Genomic DNA, 11,441 nt, shown 5'->3' with positions numbered 1-11,441 from the left:
GCAACAACAGCAGCCCTTCGGCCAGTCTTCTACCCAACCAAGGCCTACACAGGGGCCTAGACCACCATTTTGATGGCCCGGTCAAGGACGACCTACCGGTCAGAACTCTGGATCCTACCAACCTTACCTTTTCGTCACGTCTGTCCCCCCCTTCTATCGTGCGTGGGCCCGGATCACGTCTGACGCTTGGGTGCTTCACACGGTAAAGGAGGGATCTTCTATCCAGTTTTCCTCCCTCCCGCCCCACCAGCCCCCCTCCCCGTCCCTCTTCAGGGACCCTTCTCACGAGCAACTTCTACTTCAAGAAGTTCAGTCCCTCCTCGCATCAGGGGCAGTAGAGGAGGTTCCTCAGGAGCTACGGGGCAAGGGCTTCTATTCTCGATATTTCCTAATACCGAAAGCGAAAGGGGGCCTCAGACCCATTCTAGACTTGCGCGGTCTCAACAAGTTTGTGAAGAAGCTCAAGTTCCGCATGCTCTCCCTGTCCTGCATCATTCCTTCCATGGATCCAGGAGACTGGTATGCCGCCCTCGACTTAAAGGATGCATACTTTCATATTGCGATAATCCCTCGGCACAGGCGTTACCTCAGGTTTCTCGTGGGCAACACTCATCTACAATTTACGGTTCTGCCCTTTGGTCTGTCAGCAGCCCCAAGGGTCTTCACGAAGTGCATGGCAGTCGTGGCTGCCTTCCTACGCAGGCACGGGATCCAGGTGTTTCCCTACCTGGACAATTGGCTCATCAAGGGCAGGTCCAGAGCACAAGTGGAGGCTCAGGTGGTCTTTGCCAGGCAAACCTTCCTCGAGCTCGGCCTCTTACTCAACGAGGCCAAGTCCACACTATCTCCAACCCAAAAAATCTAATTCATAGGAGCGGTTCTGGGCTCGACACACGCCAGAGCATATCTCCCAGAGGCCAGATTCCGGACTATATCCAACATTTATCCTCGGCTTCCAACGTTACCCCACCACCACAGCAAGAAGCTGCCTCAAATTACTAGGGCACATGGCAGCATGTACCTACGTGGTGAGACACGCCAGACTTAGACTGCGCCCACTCCAGTCTTGGTTGGCACGGGTTTATCGGCCAGTCAGGGACTCCCTAGAATCGGTGGTGACGTTACCTCGGCCGGTGCTGGACTTCCTTCAATGGTGGCTCGACCCATGGGTGGTCTGCGCAGGAGTTCCTTTCCTCGACCCCGAGCCCTCCCTCTCCCTGGTAACGGACGCATCGGATCGGGGATGGGGTGCACATCTGGGTGACCTCAGAACCCAAGGCCTTTGGTCACGAGAGGATCTTTCGCTCCACATCGATGTCAGGGAATTACGAGCTGTGCGCCTCGCATGCATAGCCTTCAAATCCCAGCTGGCAGGCAGGTGCGTTTCTGTCCTCACGGACAATACTCCAACGATGTTTTATATCAACAAACAGGGTGGTGCTCGCTCCTCTCCCCTTTGCCGGGAAGCCCTCGCATTATGGGACTTTTGCGTACAGAACGTAGTTCACCTGACAGCATCCTACCTCCCGGGGGCGCAAAACGGGCTCGCGGACGCACTCAGCCGCTTGTTCCAGGGTCACGAGTGGTCTATCCGCTGGGATATAGTTCTCTCAATTTTCCGGCTCTGGGGTCATCCCCAGGTGGACTTGTTTGCCTCCACCGAGAACAGGAAGTGTCACCGATTCTGTTCCCTCAGGGGATGCAGTACGGGGTCCCTAACAGACGCCTTTCTCCTCTCTTGGACAGACGGGCTATTTTACGCCTTTCCCCCGATTCCCATGATTCACAGAGTAATCCTCAAGGCCCGCAGAGATCACGCTCGGCTCATCCTGATAGCGCCGGCGTGGCTGCGCCAGCACTGGTACACGTCTCTCCTGCACATGTCTATGCGGGTGCCACTCAGGTTGCCCCTACTCCCAGACTTGATCACACAGGATCGCGGTCGCCTGCTTCACCCGAACCTGGAGTCGCTCCACCTTACAGCCTGGATGCTCCATGGCTAAACCCGGTGGAGTTGCAATGCTCTCATCAGGTCAGGCAGGTCCTCCTGGGTAGCAGGAAGCCCTCTACAAGGACCACGTACTTGGCCAAGTGGAAGCGCTTCTCCCTCTGAGCCACACAACGGGGCCAGGCTCCCTCGCTCACCCCGGTCCCCCTCATATTGGACTATTTTTGCTGCATCTGAGACACCTGGGACTGACTCTCTCGTTGGTTCGAGTACACCTTGCTGCAATCTCGGCGTTCCACCCGGGAGAGGGGGAATCTGTGTTTGCGAACCCACTTGTTACGCGGTTCCTTAAGGGCCTTGACAGACTGTTCCCACACATCCATCAACCTGTCCCTGCTTGGGACCTCAATTTGGTCCTGTCTGTCCTCACAGGGCCCCCCTTCGAGCCGCTGGCTTCGTGCTCGCTGTTATATCTTTCATATAAGGTCGCGTTCTTGGTGGCTATCACATCAGCCCGGAGGGTGTCAGAACTTAGAGCTCTAACATCTGAACCCCCGTACACCGTGTTCCACAAGGACAAGGTCCAACTCAGGCCGCACCCAGCGTTCCTGCCTAAGGTGGTTTCCCCATTTCACATGGGTCAAGACATTTTTCTCCCGGTCTTTTATCCGAAACCACACTCCTCTGCGAGGGAGCGTAGGCTGCATTCCCTGGACGTTCGTAGGGCTCTCGCGTTCTATATCGAAAGGACAAGATCCTTCAGGAAGTCAACCCAACTTTTCGTCGCCATGGCTGACAGGATGAAAGGGCTCCCGGTCTCGTCACAGCGAATCTCAGCTTGGATCAGAACCTGCATCCGGGAGTGCTACAGTCGGGCCAATATACCAGCCCCGCCTATCTTGGCCCACTCCACAAGAGGGCAGGCCTCTTCCGCTGCGTTCCTGGCCCAGGTCCTGACGCAGGAAATTTGTAGAGCGGCCACCTGGTCCTCAATCCACACATTTACGGCGCACTACGCCATCACACACCAGGCCAGAGATGATGCTGCCTTTGGCCGCGCAGTCCTCCAGTCTGCAGTGACCTCCGACCCCACCGCCTAGATTCGGGCTTGTGAGTCACCTGCTTGGAATGGACATGAACAATCACTCGAAGAAGAAAAAACGGTTACTCGCCTTCTCGTAACTGTTGTTCTTCGAGATGTGTTGTTCATGTCCATTCCAATACCCACCCTCCTACCCCTCTGTCGGAGTATCGGCAAGAAGGAACTGGGGGGTGGAGGGTCCGCTGGCCCCTATATACAGCGCCATGAAGGCGCCACTCCAGGGGGCGCCGAAGCCGACCCTACGGACGCGGCTATAGTAAAATCTTCCGGCTGGCGTGCATGCGGCGCGCACACACCTGCCTGGAATGGACGTGAACAACACATCTCGAAGAACAACAGTTACGAGAAGGTGAGTAACCGTTTTTTGTTTTGTTTTTTTTTTCTAATGAGAGAGCATATTTTTATTAGCAGGTCAGCTACTTCATAAGTTCCTTCAGAACTCTTGGAAATACCATTTGGATCTGACCTAAGTCATGTCAGCATACAGTAGCTGCAGGTATTACATCGCTTGTGTGTATCCACACTACACTTGTTAGCAGTTCACGTTCTCACCAAGAGTGCTTGAATCGATTGTATTGTCAGTGTGGGGCACTATGGGACGGCTCCTGAAAGGCAGTAACAGTCTGTTTGAATAGCCTCTCAAACCTTGCCATTTAGTCATTTTGATTTATTCCTCGTCTTTCACGGTCACTTTTTGTTTAGCAATATGCATGTCTTCTTTAAAACTCTATTTTTTTTTTAAAGTAGCATCTATGCCATCTTTGTGGTTTTAATTCTTTTGCTTCTAACTCTAGGGATTTATTGATTAACCTTACCACTTTTTATTAAAATTTACCTTTCCAAAGTATCAGTTCTCTGATATATTTCACTTAGCAAATATTATTATATGACCTGCTTTCAAAGATTCATCTTAAGTCTGGGAGCCTTCAAACCTCTATGTGGGGGGGAGTGACAAAACCAAAAATCTCAATGTACTGTCTACATCTGCTGGCTGGGAGGTGCTTTACCCAAGTGACTGGACTGGCATAGATCTCAAAGGAAGAAAATTTAATAAGGTAAGGAAAATTTCCCTTTACATTTTAAATTTTAACTTATTTTCATGTCAGTAAACAGTGTCTATCCCTCAAATGGGGAGCTCTATCAGTTGCTATATAATTTGTTTTTCCACTTATTTTTTCCATTGTAGTTTGCGATTAGCTTTACTGAATGAAGCAAAAGAGGTGCGAGCAGCAGGGTTGCGAGCCCTTCGCTATCTCATCCGAGACTCCAGTATTCTACAAAAGGTGCTAAAATTGAAAGTGGATTACTTGATAGCTAGGTAATTTTCCTAGATTATTATATTACAATAACTTGTTTCATTTCCTCATCTTTGACTGAGTGTGTGTGTGTGTGTGTGTGTGTGTGTGTGTGTGTGTGTGTGTGTGTGTGTGGAAATGACTATCTTAATATTCTCTGTAAATGTTGATTCTTGGTATTTTTTCTTTTCTTTTGGGAAACTTCCTTTTTAAAGAAAATAAAAAATATTATACAAGAATGTCAGCCAAATCAAAAGAAATACAAATCCAAAGAAAATGTTATCATGTGAAATGATATCATGAGGAAGTAAAAGTGTGTGTGTGTGTGTGTGTGTGTGTGTGGAAATAAACTTGTTTCTAAAAATCAGTTTAATCTGATCCTGAACTCTGAATTAACCATAATTGTATGACATGACTACAAGTCAGAAGTAAGATTGTTTGGATAACTTAACATGTTTGGATTTCTTTACAGTTTAACTGTAACTCTGAATTTCCATGTTTGTTTTGGGGATAGTTACTCTCAATCCTAATGCCATTTAATGTAGTTTGTTTTGTCTGGAAATATGATGAGATAGATTGATGATCTGGTATGTTATAAATATGTTATTGGTACTCCTCTGAAATGACTAGCAGTTTTGCAGGCATCTCAAAACTACTCTTAAGACTTTTATATCTCACCACAGCGTTATGTAAATGCATGTATATAAGAAAATTGTTTTAGTGATCCTTCATCTATAATAAAGATTATTATTGAAGAAAAAACACAAACTAAAATTCTGTAACCAGTCATGATCCATGTGCTCTCTGAAAGCTAGAATTTCTGGACAGTAAGTTGTGTTGTAGTATTCACTCAATTTCTTGAATAGTAGCACCAAGGTGTTAATAGTTAGAGTGGAAGATACCTGTATTCCTATCTACAAACCACATTTTTTATTTTAACTTTTGTTTTATTTTAGGTGCATTGACATACAGCAGAGTAATGAAGTAGAGAGAACACAAGCACTTCGATTAGTGAGAAAGGTAAAAATTTAACTCTGTACTGTTCTCATGTTGGCTATATCAGTAGCCAAGCCAGTCAGTCATATTGTCTCTAGAACTGTCCCATCAACAGTCCATCTTTGGACAGCCTCCAGTTCCCTATCGAACTTTATGCTGGCACCAGACTTGTCTGCTGAAGAGCCGTTGTCATGGCTGCTATCCCTAAAGAAAAAAGGAAAGGTACTAGATGAAACATGGCTTGATTTTTTATCTTTTGCCATTGGCAACCTTCCCCTGAGTGAGGAGAGGGAGTCCCACAGAATACACCTATTTTGGATAGGGATTGGGCAGGAACTTTGGCTCTCTTGATATCACCCTAAAGAGGCCCAGTCCTCTGCAGAGGGTAAGACAGCCTGGGAACAACAATGCAAGTCTGGTTTGCTGGTTTAGGCCTTCCTATGTTACTTTTCTAGATGGACAGTCATGGATAGAGGCGCTTGTGTCTCTGCCCTGTAAGAATGATGGCCCCTTTCTTTAGAATCCTCTGACTCTAAGGATTACTCCACAGCTTTATTTGGTGCCTTTCTCAGGGCTGCAAAAGGACCTAGTCAATCTGAGCTAGCTACTATGCTGGTCAGTCCTGCCCTCAAATGCATGAGATATGTAGGGCTATAGCTAGCACCTGTAATTCCCTCCAGAGTACTTGACACTTGTAGACTAGTCACAGATGATGAGGTCTTTATTCTGGCATAAGGTACTCTGCCTTTGACTGGACCTGAGTGTTCTGCATTCAGCTCCTACTCCTCTAGTCAGCATCAACATCATAGAAACAGAATGAAGGTTTACCTAAAGACTCAGTTGAGGTTTGGAGCAGTTCCAAAGGGTGGTTTCCACAGGAACACTGAGTTCAGAATGACTGCTTTTCCTGTGTTTGTGTAGTTGCTTGAAAATATCTGTGACATCAAAATTTAGAGTCCCTTTTAAGAAAACCTTTGTTGTTGATCACGTGTATCTCAGTTGTGGCATTCATAGCTCTTACACACAAGCCTTAGGTTCTTGGGTAAAACAGCTTTGTCTCAAAGAATGAGGAAAAAAGCAAACGTTCCTTAGGGTAATAGTGACTTTTTCCTTCACTGGATTCTCTGATATGGACAAAAGTCACAATCCAGCTAAATGGAGACCTTCCGTAATCTAGACAAGTACAATCTGGGTTCAGACCAATACTTGGAATGGACACTATTAATAGTGCTGATAAATAGTCACTTGTTGATGGGTGGAGGACAGGCATCCATTCTCATATTTCTTGACCTCTCTCCCACATTTGATAGTTGATCAAGGAATGCCACTGGAGTGCAGAGGAACACTCAAATTGCTTTAGTCCATCCTACAATGCACCCAAAGGATAGTGATAGAAAACTACTCCTTTCACAACTAGAACTTACACTTGCATAGTCACACAAGGACTATTCTCCTTCAGTTCTGTTTAACATCTATATGCAGCTATTAGAACTGGTGAATTATCATGGACTTACATGCCAACAGGACATAGATAAGGCACAGCTTTTTACCTTCTATGTCACAACATATAACAAAGCTGTCACCAAGTTTGTGCAGTGTTTGGTCAAGATCAGGACACAAATGAAGGACAGGTAGTTGAAGATGAACCTCAATAAGATGGATGCAGAGGAAATGTCTTTGAGGAATGTGTAGCCATGATATAGTCTCCTTTGGATGAAGATACACAACCACAATTAGTCAATTCAGTCCCTAGTTTGAGTGCCACTGGATTCCTCTGTGATGCTAAGCCCTCGTATAGCAATATTGGTGAGCAATGTTTCCTAACATCTCTGGCTGATAAGGATACTGTGTCCTATCCTGGGAGGAAAATGACCTGGCCTCAGTAATACACACCGTGGTCACCTCCTGGCTGGACTACAGCAGTGCAATATACCGGGGCATGAAGAAGTCAGCCCTTAAGAAACTCCAGCTAGTAAAGAACACTGCAACATATCTCTTTGGTAGCATAGAATATATCAGACCTGTCCTCTGTGAAGTACACTAGCATCCTATAGTCAAATTCAACGCCTCAGTCCTTCTCTTCAAGGTATTCAATGTTTTGGGTCCAGGATACCTAAAAGATTTTTTCTAAAGCTCCAAGACAAGGACCATAGCTGTGCTTCTCCACAGTGAAGTTGTTTGTTGCATGGGGAAAACTTGTTTGTGTAGGAGACCTTGGTTTCTCTGGAGCCAGTCAGACACTGGAATGGGTTCCCTCTGGATCTCAGAATCACCAAAGAATTCACCACTTTCTGCTCCAAGTTCAAAGTGCACGTCTTCAACCTTGCCTTCAATAACAATAAAAAAAATCATAGAACTAAAGATATAAAATAAAACTTCAAAATTAAGAATTAAATAAAATATAGGAAGGGAGAACCACATAGCATGATAATTGTGTTGCTTTATGTGCTTCTGGAAGGTACTCATATCTCAGTGATGAGATTGGTATAAAATCCAGAATAGAATAGGAGACAGAAAGAAAAAAATCTTCATTGTGGATCATTATAAACTTTCCTTTTTATCCTGGCTTTTAGCTTCATGGATGGCCTTGGCACAAGCATTCTTTTTCTCTTGTGCCTCTACCCTTTGGAGGGCATTCATGCTAGATACTTGCCATCGCCAAACAGATCTGGCAGCCAGTTTCCCACTGGGAACTTTGAAGCTCATGTAGAAACTGTCTTCAGTGTTGGGTCTCTGAAGAGAGCATTGCAGAGCAGCTTTGTAAAACACTTCTCCGTATCTAAAGGAAGCCTGGATCATTCTCTCTCCTGGATAATTCAAAAAGGAGACTATTCTATGTCAGACCTTACAGACAGAGGTCAAGATGAGGTAATTTCAATGTGACCCCTTACTCTTTAAAGGAGAGATGCTTTTTTTTTTTTTTTTTTTTAAGACTCCACATTTGGCGTTCTTCTTGACAACGCCTCTTGGTTGCTTCCAAGAAGCTCTCATTTACCTATCTCTGATCTTTCAGAGGCATAAATGTATGTATATCTGCATTAAAATAAATGCAGAGTTCAGCTGACATTTACTGTAATAAAACATTAGGAAATGATTATTTAACAGAAGATTTATTTAACAGAAGAACTTTTCCTTTCCATCTTCTAAAAACAGAAAGGAACCCGAGAAGCAAAGCAGCCTTAATTTTAAGAGATTGTCTTTGCACTCTCCCAACATGATAAATGAGTGTAATAACATTTATCCTGTCAGTTCAAGACCAGGAGGGGAGATTTTGTAAAAGTGATTAGTCCCACCCACTATTGCTAATTAATTCTTGTTGTTTTTTACCATTATAGTAAATGAAAGGCTCAGTATGTATGTGGGTGGGTGAGGAATTTGGGTTTTTTCTCTAAAGTCCGGTGTTAAAGAGCTTCCTGTTTTGTGGGTAAGAGTATTATCGTATGACAAGCTGTAGTTTCTTAAAAACATCTTACAAAAATAAACTTGTTTTGTATGTTTAAATCTGTCTATGTAACATTAGTGACTTCTCATTGAATAATGACCTGCAAAGGAAGCAAACTAGGCTTGTTCACTTTTTTGCTTCTTTATGTGAAACCTAAAGAAGGCCTGAAATGTATGTAAAGCAAATAAAGGTTAAGAAAAGGGGTTCTGTTTGCCTTTTAAAATTTTAGAAATATCAAGAATACCAAGCCTGGTCTGTATGGGGTTTTGATGGAAGAATTGTTGGATGTTCCCGGATGTATATTGGGAGCGTTTTCTATTTAAAGATGGTGTATCTTTATAGAACTGGTTCACTACATAACTCATCTGTTTGATAGAACACACTCCTGAGAACACATTACACTATATTTACATATAAGCTCCTCAAAGAAGAGGAAACAAAATTTGTACTGTCCCAAGGAGATAAGCTATCTTGAGGCAAAACCAGGTCTCTGTTTTCTTCAGAGCTCACAGCAAGGGCTTGTTCTTCAGATCAAATTCTCAGACTAGTAGAAAGATGAGTCTCGTACAATTGTATAAAAATTGGCCAGATTCATGATCTGCCTGATACTCAGCAGAGGAAATTCCACACCTAAGGGTTCTCTGTGGAAGATAACTTCATCCTGTCCACGTAAATTCCAACTCATGTAAGTGTGTGTGTGTGTGTGTGTGTGTATATATATGTATATAATGTATATGTGTATATGTATATATGTGTATGTATGTATGTATGTAAATAGGGCCCAGATATTACATAGAGAGGCGCCATAGAAAATATATGTAGTAGTAATAAATGTGCTAACTTTTTGACTAATATAGTAGCGCAAACAAACAAGATGCTGTTATCTGCAAGAATATATTAGCATTTGTGCTGTTCATTGAATGTATTAAAGTGATAGTTTCCTTTTAATGTCAAAGTACATTGCAAAACTGGGGGAAAGCTCAAGAGCAGGAGGCAAAATAAAACACAGCCTGTAGAGCTCCCTGTAGAGTACTTTATATGTACTTACTTCCTCGCCATACTCTTTTGAATTAACATCAGATGAACAGAACTGTGCTGAGATTGTCTAAATTTTATTGCTAGCTGGTTTTGTTTTGTTTTAATCTGAGCATTTTACCTAAATGTGATGGCTAGACCGTCATCTGAGACTCTCTTGTTGCATCACTGCACTTCTTTATAAAGTATGTCCTTCTGTTATGAGGGGTCCTGAATAGTCTACTTGTGGTGCAGTCTTGGAATTATTATTATTTATGCAGGATATTACCATGACACTAATTTAATCATAAATTCCTTTATTAAATCCAAATTGTATTTACAATTGCTATAAACTTGTCTATCAGCCTAAAAATAAGCAGTCACTACACCCAATACAGTAATAAAGTATTCATAAGCATGCTATCAGTTTACTTACAAATAAGCCAGACCTAGGCATGACCGTCTCATTCTGGCCTTCCCCCAGTATGATCAGGTAGAGTCTGACAAAGAACCTTCAAATTCATAGCTCTTTTTATACACTTCAGCTAACTTGCTAGCTCTGGCAAAAACCTAGTTTGAAGCAGTTCATCCTTGCTACTTTCCTTCCTTTAAGGCCTTCCTTTCCTATTCTTCCCCACACCTCCACCCCCGCTTTCCAGTAGAACGGTGGGAAGGTTTATGCTTTGTTTCTTTTAAGACAGTTTTCCTTTGCTTTTCACTTATCAGTTACTTTTTGATCATATATCTTCCCCACTCTGTAAGCAATATTACTTATTCTCATGACCTTCTTTTACTTGCTTATTGGGGTCTTTTCCATACTACCCACAAACCATAAAGCAGATACTACTTTTTAAAGTAAACTTAAGCTAACTTTAATTAACTATCTCTACATTACCCACCTTTAAAACCATACATACCATGTGGGTTTTACTACATTTAAAATTTTCAAAGATTTTTTTATTTTGCAACATTTTGTACAACTAATAAACTTGACAAATACAAAATCAGAATAAGTTATCACAATCACATTGATAACTACCAAAGCTTTGAATGGCCATCTTCACCAGGAATGTAATCCTACTTTGCATGCGTGTTTCCACCAGGAAGGACTAGTTAACTACCAAATTCTCTGTTCCTGCCTATTTACAATTTTAAGTTCCAAGCTCAAGGGTGGAACAGGATTCCCAAACTTGGGTACTGCTTTTCAAGCATTCTACTGTAATTTGACTTCAGCCTGTAATTCAGTTACAGTATGAAAAATGGGCATGGGATGTAAGGTCTTTCCATTTATCCCCATGGTGAATTTTGGTGTGGAAACAAAACATTCGCCAATCAGAATAACAGTCTTTGGATCCATACCAAAAGTGATTCTTTCCAGCCACCATGCAATATTTAACATTCCCAGCATAAGTGGCTTATACTTCACCAGTTCCCCAGCATCTCAACCATACTGTGAAGTTTGGAGATTGCTCCCCTAGAGAGAACCCACATGCTGGCAACTCTATAAAATGTTATACCTACACATGTGGGTGTCCCCTAGGTGCAAGCAACAGGAGAAGTCCAGGGCTTTCCAGACCCTGTTGTTATCTTGCCACAGTATTTGAGGAGGAGAACAAACTTCTCAAACCTTATTGGCTTCAGTCT

Source organism: Emys orbicularis, chromosome 6 (genome assembly GCF_028017835.1).
Source record: "Emys orbicularis isolate rEmyOrb1 chromosome 6, rEmyOrb1.hap1, whole genome shotgun sequence".
Classification (NCBI taxonomy): Eukaryota; Metazoa; Chordata; order Testudines; family Emydidae; genus Emys; species Emys orbicularis.
The sequence above is the reverse complement of the archived record's forward strand: the minus strand, read 5'-3'. Positions refer to the sequence as shown.